The sequence below is a fragment of the Pangasianodon hypophthalmus genome, chromosome 23 (assembly GCF_027358585.1).
Source record: "Pangasianodon hypophthalmus isolate fPanHyp1 chromosome 23, fPanHyp1.pri, whole genome shotgun sequence".
Classification (NCBI taxonomy): domain Eukaryota; kingdom Metazoa; phylum Chordata; class Actinopteri; order Siluriformes; family Pangasiidae; genus Pangasianodon; species Pangasianodon hypophthalmus.
The window spans coordinates 19,179,686-19,202,899 of record NC_069732.1 but is presented as its reverse complement, the minus strand read 5'-3'; the positions used below and the strand labels follow the sequence as shown (position 1 = coordinate 19,202,899).

The window sequence follows — 23,214 nt, the reverse complement described above, 5'->3', positions numbered from 1 at the left end:
TTTAAGAACTCCATTCATGATATCAAAATCAATTGCCTTTAGCCCGCCTTCCTCGTATTCCTTTATTATATCATTTTTCCGAATGTAGTGATATTTCTTTCTCCAGATGAAATCAAAATTCAATTTATTAGTAGCTTTTATCTTTCTGGTGGAAATCGGCAATGAAGACCCGGGATAAATTAACCTTGAAAGACTCTCTATTTTTGTTAATAATATTCTCCCGAATATTGTGATGTCCCTCTGTAACCGGACGTTCACATTGGATCTACATTTTTCAATATTTCTATCAATATTTAACAATTCTATCTTTTGAAATTATAATTCCTAAATATTTTACCTCCTTTTTAATTGAAATATTAAATAATGAGGACAAGGGGAAGTCATGAATAACCATCAGTTCACATTTTGATGTATTAACTGTAATCCTGATGCTTTGGGAAAACATTTTACAGATTGAAGTGCTAGGGGGATCTGCATTTGATTTGTGATCCATAACATTAATACCAGCAATATTCTCATTCTTTAAAAGAATAGCTAACAATTCTGCAACCATAATAAACAACAGTGGTGAACTACCACATCCCTGTCTTATACCTCTGTTCACCTGAAATCTTGGGCATGTTCCTTTGGGAAGAGCTACCGAACTATTTATGTCATTATACAGCATTTTGATGATATTAATAAATTTTGGTCCAAAACCGAAATGATAAAGAGCCTGGAAAGGGTGTTTGACCATATCAAAGGCTTTAAAAAAGTCCAGAAATAAAATAAATCCATTGTCTTCAATTAAATGATTATATGCTAAGATGTCAAGCACCAAACGAATATTGTTATGTATTGATCTACCCTTAAGAAACCCAGACTGAGTCTCACTAATTATTTGTGGAAGTCCCACCTTTAGTCTAGCAGTTATTGCCCGAGTAAATATTTTATAATCAGTATTGAGAAGTGTAATAGGCCGTAGATTATCTAAAATTCTTTTATCCTTTCCAGGCTTTGGGATCAAAATAATAAGACCCTGCTTCATTGTAGGCACAATAATTAATTGTTATTAAATAACAATTACCACAACAGTGTGAAAAGAAACGCCCAGTAGATGGCAGCAATGGAACACTGTTGTAAAGCAGGGATTCACAAACTGTTTTGTAAGTCTAACCCCTTTGACTTGAAGTAGTACTTGAAGTACTCCCTGAGATTTTAAGGTTTTTTTTAAATAATTTAACAAGACATTCGGATCGTCACGGTTCCCTGATGTCGGCTAATGGTCACATGACATGCAGGTAAACATATAAAAATATTTAATTTTTAGTGAATGATTTATTTTGATTGTTTTTATTTTAAATTTATTTATTTTAATTTTACATTTGTATGATTTAATTAATTATTAGCTTTTCATATACTCTCGATCCCAGTTTAAGAAACCCTGTTGTAAAGTGTTACTCTTTCATCTATCTACTATCATCCTAATAAAGATTTTCCAAGCTGAATACTGAAGCGAAGAACATGGACAATTAAAACACTCATTTGAATTTTGTCTATCTCAGCAAATAATTATTGAAAACCTTCAACTTAATTTACTAAAAATGTTCAAACATAATAACAACAGAATTATAGGAATAACAAAAATGGGTGGTCATACATAAAACTCAATACTTCTATTTATACACTGAAAAAAGGAAACATTGTTCAGATTTAAGAGAACATATTACATATAGTTTACATAAAAAATTATATTTCTCATCAAAATGTAATTTAATTGCTTATATTCAACTGAATTTAAACAATTTTCCAATTACTAGTTTGAATTATGTAGAGTGAGTGTATTAAAATTCCAAAATCTTGAAGCCCTTTCTCAAGGAAGGAAAAAAAAAAAACATCCAAGCTCAATTAAATCACCCTAATCCATGTGGCAAAATGTGTAATGGTCTGATGAGATCAATTCCAAAAAGGTATAATCATTCCATAATTCCAAAATATATGTTTGGTGCAAAAAAAGCACATTACCAACACCATACCCATGGTGCACCATGGTGGGGGCAGAGTCATGCTTTAGGGTTGCTTTTCTTCAGCCACAACTGAGGCTTTTTTTTCCAAAGGAATCATGAACAGAAAGACCAGTCGATTTTAGTGCAAAACATTCAGGTGTCTGCTAGTAAGCTGAAGATGAAAAGGAATTTCACTTTTCAGTACGACAATAATGACGTAATGCATACATCCAAATCAACAAAGTTTTTGAATGACCTAGCCAGGGCTCAGACCTGAATCCAACTAAAAATCTGTTTCTCATCAAAAATGCTTCTCATCAAAAAAGTGATTTCATTGCTTATACTAAACTTAATTTAAACAAGTTTCCAATTACTAGATTGAATTATGTAAAGTGAGTGTGATCAATTCATGTAATTGTAAAATCTTGCAAGGATGTTGGCAATGACAGGAATAAATAACTAGAGTATTGCATTAACATGTTTAAATCATGTGTTAAGGAGCATAATTCTGCCTGTTTTAATTGCAGTAAAGGCATATTAGTGCTTAATGTTCTTTATATAATTACAGCTGTGATTTCAATATTGTTATTTTTTTCTATAGTTACCACACCTTGATCCACATGTTAAGACGAATTCTGAAATAAAGAAGTAAAATGGGAACCAGTGCATTCTAATCGACACCCCCACAGTGATCACACCTTTTAACCCAGTTATCAAGACTGAACTTTATTACATCTATGTAGGCAATGATGCTCTGGTCCTTGAAAGATGCCCAATGTACAAGGAATCCCTTTTCCCTGCAAAAAGCTACTTTCTTCTTGGAGATGAGGACTACTGTCTGCTGCATCCTGTGGCCATAATCACCCCATACAGGCAGCCTGTGACTGGTGAAAATGTCTGTTTATTTATATCATTACTTTTATAGTTTATTTCTTTTTTAATTACTAGAAATATAGTGCTACCACTGTAACTTCTTCATTGTTATTGCATTATCACTAAACATTTGGCAGATAAAGCTTTTTGTAAGTGGTGAAGACATCTTGACCTATTGTCACGGGCTATGGTTCCTCCTACAAGGTCGTGTTGAAGGTCGCTTTAACAAGCACCATGCCAAGGCCAGATTCATCAATGAGTGCACCTTTGGCACACTAAGAACCTGCTGTAGGGCTATCGTTTTTGGGGCCCTGGAGATCCGCCCCCTATTTTCTGCATGCTGCATGCTACACAACCTTTTGTCGGTCCACTGATGACATCCTGGAGGAAGAAGATAATTTTCAGGATGAGGATGAGGAAAACATGGAGGGGAATCTGGAGCAAAATGGCAACAACATCTGGGCCAGACTTGCAGCACAACTGTCAGCCTCTGAGGAGCTGCCTGCGTGCCTGCAATACCATGATTATAGTTTATATATAAACGATATACTGGCAGACACATTTGCTGCTACTACCAGGGGCAGACTAATAGAATACTGCCCCTGGAGCACAGCATCCATGTCGGCATATCACTGGCAAGTGGCAGCTGTTCTTCACAAAAACCCTGAACAGAGAAGAACATTTAATCGGTAACAGGAAAAACTAATACGTAAAAAAAAATACAGCAAGAAATTTAATAGGTTCAAAATAAAGGTAGTGTTACTTATTCCCAGCCAGACTTGGAGGAGTTTCTCTTTCCAATGAAGAGGGCCTCATTCACCCCTCTCCACTGGATAAGGGTCCTCCTCTCTTCAGTGCTCCCTAAGTAATATGTTTCAGCTGGTTAATAGATTTACTGTTAAAATGGCTGATTAACCAAAAGTTAATTAAGCATGTTTTAATGTATTAAGCTCACTGTTTGCAAATGCAACCTCATGTTAACTAAAAACTAAGCTAACCAGTTTACCATTACCTCAGGATGGTAACAACCGCATATATTTCTCAATCTAAATCATACATCAAAATCATTCTTTTTAGATGCATATTTAGATTACTGTTGTTAAAAAGATGTTATAACTTACAGTTATGTGTCAGGCTTCCACCATCTGCCATTGTTTTGCCGCAGTGACTTCTGGGACTTCAAGCGAGTTCAGTGTGCTCAAGTCTGCATCTGATGCATCGGAAGAACACACCATATTTCGCATTATATTACACATTTCGGTCTATATCATGCATATTTGATGGTTTTGAAATTTATTGCAAAAGGTAAGGTTGTTTGTACAGAAATATGGTAGAAATATGTTTTTATTATGGGGCTCAGTTAGGCAACATTTAGGTCGGACTACTGGAGCAAACCAGTGATGGAAAAAAATACTGCATCTATGATTCATATAGGCTAATGTTAATGAACTTGATGTTAGTTTTGTGAGCTGTGTTGCCAGGTTTCTCATATAATTGTTAGAGTATTTTAACTTATTTAACACAAAAAGATTGAAAAAAAGAAGAAAATGCATCTACAGTTTCCTGTACTACAACATTTTGTGCTAGTTTTTAGTATTTTTGTGTGGTTTTTGAGTTGTAGTTAGGGTGGAAATTTTGCTAAAAACCTGGCAACCCTTCCCATGAGTTTCCTTTAAGGCAGCACGTTAAAGTAAATTCCTCTGTATGAAATAGGTTTGATAGTTTGTCTGAGTATGATTGTGTGTAAGCGAACTGATGTGTGTGAGAGAGTATGATGGTGCATGAGAGAGACAAAGTTTCAATTTTGTCTGTAACAGCCTCTCACATAAACCCTCTGTATTTACTCTGGTCTTCTCATCTTTGTTGACTTTGACACAGATACACCTACCTACTGAGCTCGCCTGTATGTTCTTTCTTTGTAAGAATGTACCAAATAGTTGATTTGGCCACACCTAATGTTTTTGCTATCACTCTGATAGGTTTATTCTGATTTTTCAGCCTAATGATGGTTTGCTTCACTGGCAGCTTTTTGGACTTCAAATTATCTCCAATTACTTCAATTACTTTTGGTCCCTTAAAAAAAAAGGGGGGGGGGGGGGGGGGGGGGGCACATAAAATGTGCTGTATTTCCTACAGGCTTCACATGATTTAAATGTTAATACTTCAAAATAAAGCTGAAAGTCTGCACTCTGAGCTCATAGGTTCAACACCAGTATACGGTGGTGAACAGCTAAAATAACTAAAACTTTGTCAATGTCCAATATTTATGCAGCTGTCTGTATTTATTGAATTATGTATTTCATTATATATTGACTCACTAAGGTATATACACATTGCTGCATTTACTTATTTTTATTATTATATCATAGGCATATTTATTTACTTACTTTTGACTAAAACAGCGTTCCATAAAAAGCTTACATGACCAGTATGTGGCAGTTGAATGTAAGCTTTATTACAGAGGTTTGGCTTTGTATTTTATAAGTGCCACTTGAAATCAGTGAGACAGAAGGAGTGAAAAATTTAACTTTACGCTGAATGACTTTGCATAGCAGGCTCTCTAAACACCTGTGTATAAGACACCTGTGTGTCTAAGCAGAGAAAATCTCAGGGCTAACACATCTAACGCTCTGTTTATTCCTGGGGTTTGCTATGCTGACAGTGATTCACTAACCAAGAGAACAAAAATAATGTGAGACCACTTAATTGCTCATTTTGTTTAGTAGCTGATGACATTTGCCTGATTAACATTATGACTTATTTATAAACTTTATGCAAAAAAATGTTTGAAAAAAGAGAATGCCAAGAAGCACCATTGCAAATACAAAAAAAACCTGAAGTAAATATGAGTCTGTTTTTACTCTATCCTAAGCCAGGCAACTTGATAAATAACAGCAGACAGAGAGACTGGAGGAGGTTTAGACCACTATACTCAATACTACCCACTGAGCAAAGATACGTCCAAAAAGACGTCTTTGTCGCATATTGAAATGACGTCCGCTGAGGAGCCAGAATGAAGTTTTTATGACGTCTTCTGAACATCCACTGCTGACGTCCACAGGCCCCCTGTACAAGGTTAAAAATTTGTTCAAATGTGGTCATTGTGGACATCTTTTCAATGTCTTATAACGTCAACTGCAGACTCATTTTAGACATCATTTATATATTTTATTTCAGTGTAATTTTTTATTTATTTATTTATTTATTTATTTTATTCAATTTCTTTTTTACAATTTCTTTTATTTAAATGTAACTTCCATTTCTCTTTTTCACCATATTTTCAAGTAAAACAGTAAAACACAGACATCTACATAAGTTTGTAAATATTTTCTTATGCCATGGCAATTTTCAAAAGTAATCCCCGGTTAGCTCCTAACGCTAACTATGACTGAAACCAATATTGACTGAAACTAACATTAGCTAGTTACCTTGCGAGGAAGATTAAGCTAGCTTAAATGGTAACGCTAACTAGCCACAGCAGTTAGGTTTACAAAAAATAGACAAACAAGCAAACTAAGCAAATTCATAAACATAACATTAACTTAGTTGACATTGCCCTAGGTGTGTTCAACTAGCTCAATGAGTTCACACTTTTGCCTTGCTGCAACATGGTCCTTTGCAAGAGCAGCACATCACATGTATTCCTAGCAGCAAGGCTCATGGATGTGAGTCACTGCCCAATCCGAGTAGCAGATGCACGATCATGTCTTCCGCAATATGGTAAAACAGCAATATGAACATTATGCTATGACAGCAACCATGCACCACAACTGACACTGAAAACTTCTGAATTGAACTGACAATTCATATATTGATTTCCTGCCCCGTATTACACGTCCACAGACATCCAAAAAAACTCCTAGCCAGACATTCAAATATTGAACTGCATATCTACAGCCAAAAGGGGTTGTAGTCAGACATCCAGATACTGAACCTGATTTGCATGTTATGCAGACATATAGATATGGTCCTGGACTAACCGACGCAATATAGACATGATCTACATGTCTGGCAGATATCTCTTGTTTGCTCGGCATAAATAATAACAGACTTTTTCATTTTATGCCCTTTGTTTTATGAAAAAAGGTTTGTATTGCAGGGTTTACATTTGTTCATTATAATCAAGGGCACACAAGTATTGTAACGTAACATTTTTGCTTATGGTATGATGTGATATGTGGTGTGCATGGTGTGATATAGCAAGCAACAGAATTCAAGTGAAAAACAAATAGAAACATTTTAGGGGAAAAAAACCTTACAGTAACCTGGTTGCACAAGTATGTACACTCCTTAACTACTACTCTGTTTTGCTTGTAATACAAAACTCATTCTTTTTTTGGTAAGCGTCTACCAACTTTGTATCTTGATTTGGCAATTTTATTCCACTCTTCCTTGCAAAAATGCTCAAGTTCCATTAAATTGTGAGGGGATCAAATGTGCAAAATGCTCTTCAAGTCATTCCACAGGTTTTCGATAGGATTTAGACCTGAGCTCTGACAAGTCCATTCCAAAACGATGATCTTCTTCTGAAGCCATTCTTTTGTTGACTTGGATTTGTGTTTTTAGGTCATGATGGAAGGTGAAATTTTTCACTAACAGAGGTCTGCAGGTTTTGTGCCAAAAAAAAAACCGTATTTGGAGCTATCCATGACTCCCTCTATTTTGATTAGAACCCCAGTCCCAGCTGAAAAGAAGCAGAACCATAGCATTGTAATCATGCTTCATTGTGGGTATGGTTCTTTGGGTGATGAGTTTTTTTGTGCCAAAAATATCTTTGAGAAATATGTCCAAAAAGTTCTACATTGGTCTCATCAGACCATAACACATTTTGCAACATGGCTTGGGGTGATTCACAATCACTTCTTTGATGACAGATGTATAATTATTTTTGAATGAGTTTGAATGTGATTGTTTAATAGTGAGTACAGTCACATGCTCCATTGTGCAACCATTGTTTGTAAGTATTATTGTAAGTTTTTTCTTGTTTTTTTTCCCTTTAAAACATTTCTATCTGTTTTTCACTTGAGTTTAGTTGGTAGCTATACCACTGTGATGGATGACCGCCGTGGCACACGCCAAAACCACCGCACGCTCCTCAAGCTGCTGCCCCTTCAGCACAGGTGTTACGGAAGGCAGAGAAGCTCATGGGTTAGGGGAGGACTGCAGGAATGAAGCACGGCTGTGGCTCACTAATCACGGCTGGATGCTCACCCTCCTCAAGTCAACTGGAGAGTATAAAAGGATGGCGTGACTTTCTTGTATGTTTTGTTCACAGATTCAGAAGACGCCACTGAATTTACTTAATTCAGATGTGTACATTGGTTCTCTTTTCCAACATTCATATTTCATATCATTTATCATCATGAATGTTCATATATCATTTTTCATCATGAACATTCATATTTCATATCATTTTTCATCATTAATGTTCGTATATAATCATTTTACATCATGAACATGTAAATATTGTCTTTGAAAAGTATTTGATGCACATGTACACGTGTTTGTAGAAAACCACTTTCCCCATCTCGAAGTGCTTTAAAACTTTCTCAGTAGCGTTTTCACAGCCTAGAACTTATAGTTATTGTAGCGCTTAGACAGTTGCTAAGAAGACACTTTCCACAGCGTATATCTCTAAGAAACTGTTTCAATATCTATATCAGCTCCTCAATTACTATCTTTTTTTTTATTGCGCAGAGGTGGTTTTTCAAGAAAACTGTGTTAGTGCATATTTGTCGAGTAATGGCTTTCTAAACATTACTTTCACGGTTTTCACATTTTAACACTTTTGTATCTAATCAAGAATATTAATGGAAATACACATAATTCAAATCATTATTATCATGAACATTCATATTTCATATCATTTATCATCACGAATGTTCGTATATCATTTTACACCATGAACATGTAAATATTGACTTTGAAAAGTATTTGATGCACGTGTACACGTGTTTGAAGAAAACCACTTTCCCCAGCTCGTAGTGCTTTGAAACTTTCTCAATAGCGTTTTCACCGCCTGAAACGTATAGTTGTTTTAGCAGCTAGACCGTTGCTCCTCAATTGGAATCTTTTTTTATAGCAAAGAGTTGTTTTTTTTTTTGTTTTTTTTTATAAGAAAGCAGTGTGTTAGTGCATATTCGTCGAGTAATGACTTTCTAAACATTACTTTCACGGTTTTAACACTTTGTTATATTAATGGAAACACACAAAAGTAATATCATTTTTCATCATGAACATTCATATTTCATATCATTTATCATTAAGAATGTTCACATTTCATTTTTAAACTTGTACATTCATATTTCATATCCTTTATCATCATGAATGTTCGTATATTTTTCATTACGTTTTTTACGTATATCATTTTTCATTACGTTTTTTTTACATTTTTCATCTCCAACATAAAAATGAAATGTTCTTTCACCCAAACTGAAGGTACACGCACATACAGGGATTTTATCAATGCAAGTCACCAGTCGCTGTACTATGAAGTTGCCACTAGGCATTCCTACTACTGGTTGCCATACTAACATTTATCAGTGGGTGGCGCAACTAAATTCCAAACAAACCAGTTTTCTTTCCGCGTAAATTATACATTCTGGAGGGAGAATGTTTGTATATAAAATTCACCAGCGTATATGTGCATCATATCATATGAGATGAAGGAGAAGCAGTGTGTGCTCTTTGCCATTTGCCATCTATCTGCGGCAAAAGTGCAAGTGCCAATTAGCTTAGCTTAGTTTATAGCGCTAGCGCATTTAAACCCACGGATAACGTGCACTCTACTGTCACTGTCTTCACTCCCATTGGTAGTCGCTGCACCAAGTCACTCCAAATTTGCATAAAGTTAAACTTTTCTCAAAAATTCACCGGACACGCCCACATCTAGTCACCAATGGTCACTTGTCGCTCATGTCACGGGAACTCGCCTGCTCTCACTGAAAATTATTGGTCTCCATTCACTTTGTTGATATAAAATCTCTGTATATGCAAGTGTACCTTGCAAACCAGGTCACTGACTGTCTGAGACAGCCACATCACCTCTGCGCTGTTCTACCACACACGTTTTAATACTATCATTACCTGTGAGTACCTGTGAGTGCCAACATCCTCGCAAAATTTCATAATGTAATTGGGTGCATAAATATTACAGGATCACACTCACTCTACATAAAACAGTCTAGTAATTAGAAACTCGTTTAGATTAAGCTTAATATAAGCAATTGTAGAGTTGTGTGATACGTCACTAGATTAAGGGCACTGGGGGGTGTGACGAGGCAGGAAAAGCTAGTGAGTGGTAGGTATTTATCATAACCTAGAAGTGCAAAACAATGGCTCAGGGGCTCCGGTGCATTGATCCTTTAGTTTTTGATGACAACATTGAAAAATTGAAAAGGAATGGCACATCTACTGCTACGCAGGGCTGTCAGAGAAATCAATGAAAGTGCAGGCTTACACACTACTAAACCTAGCCGGTCCCAAAGCAGTTGAAAAGTCTGAAACTTTTGTCTATGAAGAGGGGGAAAGTCATGAGGATCCAGAGGTACTCTTAAAGAAATTCACAGAATTGTGTCTGCCTGCGAAAAACAGGGGGACACAATTACAGACAGATGTGTGTTTAACATGACAGTTCCAAAACCAGGTGAATCAGTGCAAGCCTATGTGTCCACGCTGAAGATTCTTGCAAAGAAATGCAAGTTCAGCATGCTCTAGAATGAACAAATAAGCGCATAGTTTGCAGTATAGAGTGACACTGTGCGCAAACAGTTGCAAACAAAAAAAATGAACAACAAATGCTGCAACAACCGTGGTAAATTAAATCACTTTGCCAGCTGCTGTAGATCTACACCAGCACAACCCACTGGTGCCAAAATGACTAACAGGCCATAAAAGCACCAGGTAGATAGAGTTCACAAGTTGATGACACTTTCTGTTGTGACCCAGCTGGATACTCAAAAGAGTGAAATATTCACAACACTGAAACTGATAAACAGCAAAAGGCAACTAAATACCAAATGTGGCTTCTGGCAAATTCCACTTGACAAAGCCTCTTCCAAACTAACCACCTTCAATACTCCCTATGGCCGCTACAGATTCCTTTGGATGCCATACGGAATATCGGAATAGGCAGTGAAATCTTCCAAAAATCAATGGAGCAGCTGTTTGCTAGACAGCCATATGAAATTGGAGTGGATGACATTCTTATTTGGGGCCGCACAGGAACATGATGATTGTCTGAGACTAGTATAGTCTGTGCAATCAACATGAAGCTCAATCTTGAGAAATGCGAATTCAAGTTAGTTCTGTCCCATATAGTGGCCACCTCCTTACCACTGACAGACACTGAGAAAACCAAAGCAGTCTGTGACATGCCCGAAGCCTCGGACAAACAGCCCTTACTGTGGTTTCTGGGTGTGAGAAATTTTCTGTTAATGTTCATTTCACAGTACAGTGAGGTTACAATTGCTGCAACAGGATGTGGAGTGGTGTTGGCACAACACCCACGATTCAGCATTTGAAAGTCTCAAACAGGCTTTAGCGTAGCCACCTGTGCTATAATAATTTGATTTACCCAAACCAGTAGTCCTCTCAGTAGATGTCTCACAACATGGCTTGGGTGCAGTCTGTCTCCAGCAAGCACAGCCCATAGCGTTCGCATCATGCACACTCACAACCACAGATCAGGCAGGAGAATAGAATAGATTTTTATTGTCATTGTTTTGAACAACAAAAGGCTGTTTAGCAGCTCACAGGATACTTTGGCACTACCTTGTCTAGCACCTTTAACAGTGTGGAGTAAAACTTGCACTGTTTTTTTTTTTTTTTTTAAACTTCTTTTTCTTGACATACCAGAAAATAATAGTCTACAATTTTAATATTAGTAATCAAAAAAAGCTTGCTTTTTTGCTACTTATATAACAGTGGATACATGGCAACATGCTCACAATTTTTAGAAGGTGCGGAACTTTTTTTGTAACACAGAGTGATTTTAATAGTCAATCAATCAGTAATTGTGATTGTGAGCTTGCTTATGTGGCAGCAGAGAACTTCCTGCAATATACTAACAGCATGGTTTATTCAGACTCTTCAGACACATCTAGGGTTAAATAATGCATTGAGGGACATTATATATATATATATATATATATATATATATATATATATATATATATATATATATACACACACACACACACACACATTTTATATATATATATATATATATATATATATATATATATATATATATATATATATATATATATATATATATATATATATACACATACATACATACATACATACAGACACACACACACACCGAGAACACCCCACAAGACCTGCCGTTTTCATATATATATATATATATATGTGTGTGTGTGTGTGTGTGTGTGTTTGTGTGTATACATACACATACACAGTTAGGTCTGGAAGTATTTGGACAATGACAGGGATTTTATGATTATGCCTTTATACACCACCACAATGGATTTGAAATAAAACAATCAAGATGTGATCGAAGTGTAGACTTTCAGCTTTATTTTAAGAGGTTCCACAAAAAATATTGCATTTACCATTTAGGAATTACAGCCATTTTCATCAAAGTACCTCCATTTTCAGGGGATCAAAGCTATTTGGACAAAGTGACATAATTGTAAATATAACCATAATTTTAACACTTGGATGAAAATCCTTTGCAGTCAGTGACTGCCTGAAGTCTGGAGCCCATGTTCTCAAAACTCAGATTCTGAGTTTCCTCCCTGGAGATGCTTTGCCAGGCCTTCACTGCAGCCACCTTCAGTTGCTGCTTGTTTGTGGGTCTTTCTGCCTTCAGTCTTGTCTTCAGTAGGTGAAAAGCAGCTCTATTGGGTTGAGATCAGGCGACTGACTTGGCCATTGAAGAATATTCCATTTCTTTGCCTTCAAAAAGTCTTGAGTTGCTTTCGCAGTATGTTTAGGGTCATTATCCACCTGCACTGTGAAGCGGCATCCTATCAGTTTTGTAGCATTTGGCTGAATGTGAGCAGAGAGTATAGCCCTGTACACCTCAGAATTCATCTTGCTACATCTGTCAGCAGTCACATCATCAATAAACACCAGTGAGCCCGTTCCATTGGCAGCCATACATGCCCATGCCATAACACTGCCTCCATCATGTTTGACACATGATGTGGTATACTTTGGATCATGAGCTGTTCTTTTCTTTCACCATACTTTTCTCTTCCCATCATTCTGGTTACAAGTTAATCTTGGTTTCGTCAGTCCAAAGAATCTTATTCCAGAACATGGGAGGCTTTTTTAGATGTTTTCTGGCAAAGTCTAATCTGGCTTTCCTGTTCTTGAATGTTACCAGTGGTTTGCACCTTGTTGTAAACCCTCTGTATTAACATTCATGAAGGCGTCTCTTGATTGTAGATTTTGACAATGATACGCCTACCTTCTCCAGAGTATTCTTGACTTCTGTTGATGTTGTGAAGGGGTTTTTCTTCACCAAGGAAAGGATTCTGCGATCATCCACTTTAGTTGTCTTCCGTGGTCTTCCAGGCCTTTTGGTGTTGCTGAGCTTGCCAGTGCATTCCTTCTTTTTAAGAATGTACCAAATTGTTGATTTGGCCACTCTTGAAGTTTTTTTCTATCTCTCTGATATCTCTGTGTTTTTTCATCCTAATGATGGCCTCCTTCACAACAGCTGCCAAATGCCAACTCAATACCTGATATCAACTCCAGACCTTTTATCTGCTTCATTTGTCTTGAAGTAACGAGGGAATGGACCGCACCTGATCAGTTAACTTCTTGTCAGTCAACTGTCCAAATATATATATATATATATATATATATATATTTTTCAAACCAAGTATTAAAATTATGGTTATATTTACAATTATTTCACTTCGTCCAAATACCTTTGAGCCCCTGGAGGTACTTTGTTTAAAATGGCTGTAATTCCTAAATGGTAAATGCCATATTTTTGTGGAACCTCTTTGAAAGTCTACACTTCAATCACAACATAATATTCCCCATGGCATCTCCAGACTCTCTCACGTCTGTCACATATGCTCAGTGTGAACCTGCTCTCATCCGTGAAGAGAACGGGGCACCTATGGCGGACCTGCCAATTCTGGTGATCGCTGGCAAATGCCAATCGAGCTGCACAGTGCTGGGCTGTGAGCACAGGTCCCTCTAGAGGACATCGGGCCCTCATACCACCTTCATGGTTGTTGCCCTTCTACAGCCCTGTCCAACTCTCCTAGTGTAACGGCCCGTCTCCTGGTATGTCGTCCATGCTCTTGAAACTGTGCTGGGAGACACACCTTGCGATGGCACGTATGGATGTGCCATCCTGGAGGAGCTGGACTACCTGTGCAACCTGATTGGGTTGCAGGTGCTGCCTCATGCTACAAGTAGTGACAAGGACCCTAACAAAACACAAAACTAGAGACAAATCAGTCAGGAAGGATAAGGAGAGAGCAATTGTCTATGGCCACTACCTGCAAAACCATTCCCTTTTTGGGGGTTGTCTTGTTGTTGCCTCTCCAGTGCACCTGTTGTCACTTTCATTTGCACCAAAGCATGTGAAACTGATTCACGATCATTTATGCTTTCTAACTGGACAGATTGATATCCCTGAAATTTAACTGACTTGGTGTTATAAAGTAATAATTAAGTGTTCACTTATTTTTTTCGTTGAGCAGTGTAATTTGAATAAGCTATACTGAGCTATAAGGTTTTGTATATTGGACTATGCTTGTCTTGATGAACACAATTGTTTGTTCCACAATACTGACTGGTTTTCTGATAGGTCATATAGACCAATCACAAATAAATAAATCAGACTTTATAAATAATTATAATTTATATAATATTTTATATGTGTATATGTGTATATATATACACATATACACATATAAAATATTATATAAATTATAATTATTATATAAAATATTATATACATATAAAACGTATGTATATATATATATATATGTATATATATACACCGATCAGCCATAACATTATGACCACCTGCCTAATATTTTGTTGGTCCCCCTTTTGCTGCCAAAACAGATCTGACCCATTGAGGCATGGACTCCACTAACACAATAACTGTACTGCTAGTGGAGCTAATGATTCAGAGGGCTTTGTGCTGAAATATTTGTGTAAATACACTTGATACTGTTCCGCCCTATTAGGGGTCAAACAATAAAATCTTCTATATATAGGTGGGTTCGTGGAAGCTATGTGCTCCATGTGTTATAGCATATTCCTGATTGAACCTGTTGTTGTGTTAACATAATGTATGTTAATTCTGTTTGCAAATGGCTACTTCTATCTTCCAACTTATGTTAAAATACATGCCATATATACTGATATTTCAGTTACTGCTTTTTACATGTAATACTGTATATTCCAGAACTCCCCAGCTGGATGTAATGCAGCAGCCAAAAATGGATAAAGACACAGAGACACAAATAAGTCATTTGCCACCACTGCTATCCACGGCCAAGGCACACAGAGCCTAATACCAATTTGTTTTTTATTTGTTTTTACTACCAGCAGTTGTGAATAATAGATGTGACAGAGCTGTAAGTAAAGTAATTTCACTCAATATTTGCACAAAGGAGGAAGGAGACAGAAAGAGAGGAAGAATTCTACTATTTGTGAAAAGGGGCAACGTTGGGTCACAGTCCCCTTGAGAAGGGCATTTGTCACCAGGGTCTCAGGGTTGAAGTACTGCTGGTGGGGAAAAGAATGGTGAGATAATTATGGCATTCAAAGAGAGGCTAGCCACAAAGCAGAAGGGACATGATTGTTTTGTTTACCTGGAGCTTACTCTTAAAAAACATGCTGATATTAGAAGCAGTTATTTATGTCGTCCAGTTAATTTGAGGATTTAATAAGGTTTCTAAAGATATTCAGTAGCAGATTTTCAGTAGTAGATTCCAGCTCTCTAGCTTTTGTATTTATTTCCTTTTCCTTCCATCATTTTTTCATCTTCTCTCTTGGGCTGTTCTTGTCTCTTGTATCGTGGTCATCAGGAAACTCACACAATCTAATGCTGATAGAATATTCTGATTTCTAGGGGCTAATTCTCTGTGGTTGAAACTACATACAATCAATTTATATATGGCTTTAGTTGTACAGTTAGAAAACGGGACATGCTGTGGATCATAGCAGAATACTTACTCAGCAGTTTACAATAGCCATTGGTTTTGTGCTTATTATTATTATTTTTTTTTTAATAATCCAATGTAAATAGCTGATGTGTGATGCCTATTAAATCCTAATGGATCCAAACATTGATAAGTGAGTTGAATTGGTGGAACCAGCAAGAGGTGGTGTTGGAGTAGCAGTATATTGATAACAACCCCATATGAGGAAAGATTAGTTAGAGAGAGCTGGGTTCTTATCAAATTTTGACTGACTACAGAGTGAAGATTGTTTTCGAGTCACGGCCATGTTCCTATATCTGCTAGTTATATCTGCTAGTTTAATGAATAAAATCACTAGTAGGGTTTTCTAAAATCACACGGTGGCTGGGTGAAAGAATATAAACGTGATTTCTGATATACACTGCGAAAGCATTTGCCCCCTTCCTGATGTCTTCTATTCTTGCCTATTTGTGACACTACATTGTTTCAGATCTTCAAACAAAATTTAATATAAGACAAAGACAACCTGAGTAAACACAAAATAACTAAATACACCCAGGCGTGATTACTGCCAGCCCTGTTCAATCTAAACATCACTTAGATAGAAATGTTCCAGCAATGTGAAGTAGGCTAAAAGGCCTCAACAAGCAGCACACTATGCTCTAAAAAAAGAAATTCCTTTCTTTTGAAATGAGAAAGAACAATACTGAAATAAATCTGCCTGGAAAGAGTTACAAAACCAGTTCAAAGGGTCTGAGACTCAAGCGAACCAGAGTGAGAGCCATTATCTATTCAATTAAAATTTATTTGTCCAGTGCTTTTAACAAAGCAGCTTTACAGAAATAAATAGAATTAAAATAGAATAAACCAAAATAAATTGTAAATATGTGAATTTATCCCTAATGAGCTAGCCAGAGGCGACAGTGGCAAGAAAGAACTCCCTGAGACGATATGAGGAAGACATCTTGAGAGGAATCATACTCAAAAGGGAACCCATCCTCATCTGGCTGCTAACAGATAGTTCTATTATAAATAAATCCCTTCTATAACTGTGTACTGTATGGACAAATAGTGCAATTGTGCCACCAGTAAATTCATCACAGGTTTCACAAGAAGTCCAGTTTGTTAAACCTATCCACTGTCCACTGATGAAGTCTTGAGTACAAAGCTGCTCGTGGCAACCGCAGCCCCAAAGCCACCACAGCAATCAAAGTCCCACTCCATCACAGTACAACTCACCACAAGAGATCCCCAAGCCAACTTCATGGCCCCCAAGTGGCACCATCCCCAGCAATCCCAATGATCTTCAGGCTGTCCTTGTGGGGCCACCCCCAGCAGCAGTGCGCGATCTCAACTAACAAGAACTCCAACCAGAAATAGGGCATCAGGATGGATCAGGCAGGTCCGGAGAGCAGGATCACTGGTATCTCAGGAGTAGCATGTGTAGCTCAACAGAGAGAGAGAGAGAAAGAGAGAGAGAGAGAGAGATTGTTAGATAAGCTTTTGTCCCATAATGGTGAAGGACAATGTACTTTGCATGCAGAGTGCAAGCAGGGACTCTGGCAAGACTAGCTGTGACAGCATAACTAAAAGGGAGAGACAGACATGAGGGCGCCCTAGGACATACTCCACCATTGACAAACCTGAGTGAACACGTGGGGGGGCAACAAACATCCCAGTTCACCACAACACTCTATGCCTGTGAAACCTCCAGACCTGCTCCTTTACCTAAGAAAAAATATTCACAAAAGCTTTGACTAAACAAATATGTTTTCAGCCTAGACTTAAACACTGAGACTGTGTCTGAGCCCCGAACACTTAACTGGAAGGCTGTTCTGCTTAACTGTGGGGCTTTGTAAGAGAAGGCTCTACCCCCTGCTGTAGCCCTCACTATTTGAGATACCAACAAACAGCCTCCACCTTTTGATCAAAGTAAGAGTGGCGGATCAGAAAAGACCAAAAGTTCACTCAGTTACTGAGGCGTGAGACCATTCAGTGCTTTATAGGTCAATAGTAGTATTTTACAGTCAGTATGAAATTTGACTGGGAGCCAATGCAGTGTGGATAAGATAGGGGTGCTCATCTCTTCTGGTTCTAGTGAGGACTCTTGCTGCTGCATTCTGGACTAACTGGAGCTTGTTTATGTATCTAACAAAACATCCAGACAGCAAGGCATTACAATAATCCAACCTAGAGGTAAAAAACGCATGAACTAATTTTTCTGCATCGTGTAGTGACATTATATTTCTTATCTTAGTAATATTTCTGAGATGAAAGAAAGCTATCCTAGTGATATTATCTACATGAGCTTCAAATGAAAGACTGGAATCAATAATCACACCAAGGTCTTTTACTGCTGCGCATGATGAAACGGAAGGCCATCCAGAGTTATTATGTAATCAGAAGGTTTACTTGTAACTGCATGTGGTCCTAGTACAAGTACTTCTGTCTTGTCAGAATTAAGTAAGAGAAAGTTAATAAGCATCCAGTTTCTAATGTCCTTTACACATTCCTCAACTTTATTAAGCTGTTGTCTGTCATCTTGGCTTTGCTAAAACATTCAATTGCAGTGGAAACATAAAACAGCAGTGGGCCTAAAATAGAGCCTTGCGGAACACCAAACTTTACCTTAGTATGCGTAGAGAAGTCACCATTTACACCTACAAACTGATAACGATCAGTCAAATAAGAACCAAGCCAGGAGAGGGCCATTCCCTTAATGCCTACAACATTTTCTAGTCTATTGAGGAGAACTGCATGATCAATGTTATCAAAAGCTGCACTAAGGTCAAGCAACATAAGCAAGGAGACAACTCTGATCAGAGGCCAACAGTAGGTCATTTACAACTTTGAAGAAATATGTAGGTAAGGAATGTAGTATTCAGGTTGGAGATTTTGATGATTAGTGACATTAGTTCAGTCTCTTGAAGGGGAGTAAAACATTCTAATCTGATATCATTATATTATTATCTACAGGGCTAGTTATAAAACTGTCCGGTTTTAAATTAATAGCCTGCACTTTTTGCCTGATATTTTCAGTTTTATCATTGAAAAAAGATTCATGAAGTCATCACTACTATATAATGATTGTGTGCGTGTTTCTAATGTTGTCTTATTCCTAGTTAATTTTGCTACAGTATTAAATAAGAATCTAGGATTATTTTTGTTATCTTCAATTAGGGTGGAGAGATACTTCGATCTAGCACCGCTAAGAGCTTTTCTATAGCTCAGAAGGCTCTCCTTCCATGCTATTTGAAATACTACCAATTTAGTTTGATGCCATTCACATTCTAATTTTCAAGTGGTCTGTTTTAAGGTGAGTGTGTGATCATTATACCAGGGTGCTATGTTTTTCTCTCTAATTATTTTTCTTTTATGCTAACCTCATCTAGCATGTAGCAGAAGGTTGATTCTAAGCATTCAGTAGCCTGGTCAAGTTCTTCGGGATCAGACGGTGATCCAATCATGGTTGGTAACTCTGGGACATTACTGATAAAACTCTGCGACATTACTGATAAAACTCTGTGCAGTTGCTGACGTGGTGCACATATAATTAAGATACATTTTAAATGAGATGAGATAATTTGAGATAGCTTCAGACTGCGGAAATGTGACTATATTTTCTATATTTAATCCGAATGTTAGTATTAAATCAAGAGTGTGACCACCACTATAAGTGTGTCCTATTACATTCTGATTAACCCCTACTGAATCTAGAATGGACACAACTGCTGTTCTCAGAGGGTCTTCTGGATTATCAAAATGAATATTAAAGTCTCCAACAATTAATGTTTTGTCTAAAGAAACAACCATGTTAGAGATGAAATCTGCAAACTCACAAAGGAATTCAGAATATGGCCCTGGGGGTCTGTAAATAATTAGCGGAATCATCTCGGTAGACTTATTTTTTGTGCCTATGTATGTTATGTTGGTATAAAGAAATTCAAACGCATTGATCTGGACCTGTCGGCGATTCAAAATCCTGCTGTGTGAAATGAGTTCTGACTGAAACAAACACCGGCGATGACCTCCAGCCAATGAGAGAGCAAGATACAGGGCAGCGGGAAGCTCGGGGAGGAGTTATAGAACATCAGAAAACATGGCTTCGGTGCCGAAAAAGGCTCCTTCTCGGTCTGTTTGGACCCAAGAAATGGAGGAAAGCTTGGTCGAACTTTGGCAGGAGCACCCATGTCTTTTTGATGTTTCGTCATTGCAAAATTATTCATTTACCTCCAACTCTGTTTTCAGAACGCACAATCCTTGTTCCCCGCGTCGGCATTAGCGCAAATAAAGCTATTACTAACGACGGAGGAAGAGTAACTGAACATCCTGCACTCAACACACTGAACAAGCTGAATGTTAGACATGTTGTTTAACTCACCTTAGTCGAAGATTTGTTGATATTACTTTAGACGGCGTGGACGGCCTCCGCTCGCTGTCTTGACAAAAAACAAAAGCGTTCTTCGAAAAAATACGGCAGATGAAAATGATGGCGCAAAATTATTGATTATAAAAGAAAGAAACAATATGGTTTAAACGCTGACACAGGCAAGAAACTCCCGGGATCTTGTGTGCCCAGACTAATAAAAATTCTTTCAAGAGTGCATTGACAACTCATCATAGTCACAAAAGAACGTAGAACGACATCTAATGAGCTACACGCTTTGCTAAAGCGCAGATAAGGGTAGTGTTCATGAATCTACCATTGAAAAGTGACATGGCAAAAATAGTATCCATGGGAGAGGTGTAAAGCGAAAACCACTGTTAAACAAGAGAAACATTTTCTTCTTGCATCTTCTCTTCTTGCATATGAGGAAGGTTACCCAGTGTTCTTCTCCATTTCTTTTCTTATAGCCGTCTGTCTCGCAAAAATAATATTCCTAGTACAAAAATGTAGGTTGAATTAGAACACAACCTCGCTTATACCAAACCCACAACGTCATTAGTTTTTTGAATACAACCTATACTAATAAGCCCACAAGCCTGTTCAGAATATTGTTTGTGGAAACTAAGATGCATTAACAGAGTAAGTGAAGAAACATGTCAACACATGTTGACAAGCAACTGGAGTAATTTTTAGACTAATAGGCAGTTGCTCCTTGCTCAGTGTTAGCTGTATGGCTTACTGTTAAATTGTGCCTAAATTTTGAAGTGGGTCACAGCGAAAATGACACAGCAGCAAAGTGAAAGCTTTTTTTTTTTTTTTTGATTTACATATTCTATAGCCATATTAACTTTCATACAGTGTAGTTAAGAAGATTCCTTAGATAGGAATAGTTTAAATAAGATAGTTTATTGAGAAGTGCACTCTTTCTCTCCCACTCTTCATCTTCCTTGATACAGTGCAGTATGTTGCCTATCTCTCCTTCAGTGTCCTCACTTCTGCTCTACATACATTTGTATGTGTGTGTGTGTGTGTGTGTGTGTGTGTTCTTCAGTGTATGCAGGAGAGTCCACTCCAGATTCCAATCCATGTCATCCTGTTCCATTCTAGCTGGCACTCCTTCAGTGTTCCACATTCTTTTGTTTTGTTTTTGTAAATTGAGCACCAAACAACACAAAGAACAATTACAAAGAAAAATAAAATAACAGCGGTTGGAAAAGATAGCTAGGGGTCTTCAAAGAAATCATAGTTTTTGAAACACATCAAAAGTCTTTTTCACTAACCCCACTCCTGACTAGGCTACAGACATGTGCCTCAAACCCAGCTCTGTTGTCACCTCTCACAGACCCAGAAGCTGTCATCCACAAACCAGAGGCCGGACTACCAGTAACCTCAATGATTGCAACACATTAAAAAACATGCAGCGGTAAAATATTTGCTGGTTGGCTAGATTCAAACACTGCTACATATTTAATTAGTGGTGTGCAACTGTATGGGTGGGGTGTACCTCAAGAATAACATTAATTAACAGTGTGTTGCTGTAACTGTGTAGCTGTGCATGTTGTATTAACAGTCTTAACATGTTTCTGTTCCTATTGTTGGCTAGTGTTATTTGAACTGTATTAGTATGTCCCTGTGATTAGTGAATCCAGTACTGCTTTACTGTTAGTCAAGCAACATGGCATTACTCTTGGTCGGCTTTTTGTTTCTTTTTGCAACATATAATGTGGTAGATCTTGGTTCAAATTTTGACTTCCAAAGTGATCTTGTGCTCAAAAAGGTTGAAGACCACTGAAAACATACAAAGACAATTCTGCCTTAAAAACTGGAAAATATGCAATCTCATGTATTTACATCTATGAATTTCCCTAACATTATAATAACAATAATAAACAGATCCAAATTACTATCTTCAAGTTTCATTCCAAGCATTACATAATTTTTTGAAAATATGCTTATCACAAAGAGTTTATCTTTCAACCAGCAGAGTAAGTAATTCCAAAATAATACTAATATTCCAAAAAAAAAAAAAAGGAGGTCAGTCATTTCAATGTTATTCTTACAAAAGACACAAGAGTTCTGTTCAAAATCAAATGTGAGTCTCAAAAACTCACTTGAGGGGTAAATATTATTAATAATGTTACAGTGAGCTTAATTTACTTTGGGGGGCACAGGGAATGTAAATTAACATGAAAGTAATTTACAAACTGTTTCTTTGAGGAAAAACATATCATGTGGTTTCTATGCATTTGTTATTGATGTAATTCAGAGCAAATCCCTTATTAGTTTATGAGGGAAATTATGGTCAATAAAAGTATAGCCACTTACAACTAGTTGTGATGGAAAAATAGATACTATTGAAGAATATCTTGTCATGTTACGTACCAACTCAAATAAATATAATGGAATGGCTTTTATGACCTAGTTAAAATTGTTTTTGTGAACAAGCAAAATCATGCTTCTCACTAAATGTCTCATATCATAGTATACTGCCCCATCATCTGATAAGTGAATGGTAGACTAGACCCCTTTAGTCATCTATTCCTGAAAAAATATAGATCTATGTCTAGATAAGATGTATCTATTATTCAACATTGGTATGAAGTGTGGTGTAAAATTATGTTTATACAGTATTTTCTAGTACATTAAGACAGTGCAACTGTGCAATGTCTTCAAATCAAAGTCACAGTTTAAGAGAAACTGCCTTGGACTGAGAAAAAGTCCACCAATTCTCCTGAATATACAGTCAGGTCCGGAAGTATTTGGACAATGACAGAGTTTATGTGATTTTGCCTTTATACACCACCACAATGAATTTGAA

The 23,214-nt window shown here is 37.1% G+C and overlaps 1 long non-coding RNA gene across 1 annotated transcript; it reads right to left on the bottom strand.

The window, feature by feature from the left end:
- Positions 1-1,529: 1,529 nt before the first annotated feature.
- Positions 1,530-22,336, bottom strand: LOC113536163 (uncharacterized). The gene is made up of 5 exons (XR_003403665.3): positions 20,391-22,336; positions 17,249-17,737; positions 3,980-4,068; positions 3,622-3,719; positions 1,530-3,522 (listed from the first exon to the last, which is right to left on the bottom strand). It is a non-coding gene; the product is annotated as an uncharacterized LOC113536163 (long non-coding RNA).
- Between the last annotated feature and the right edge of the window lie 878 nt (positions 22,337-23,214).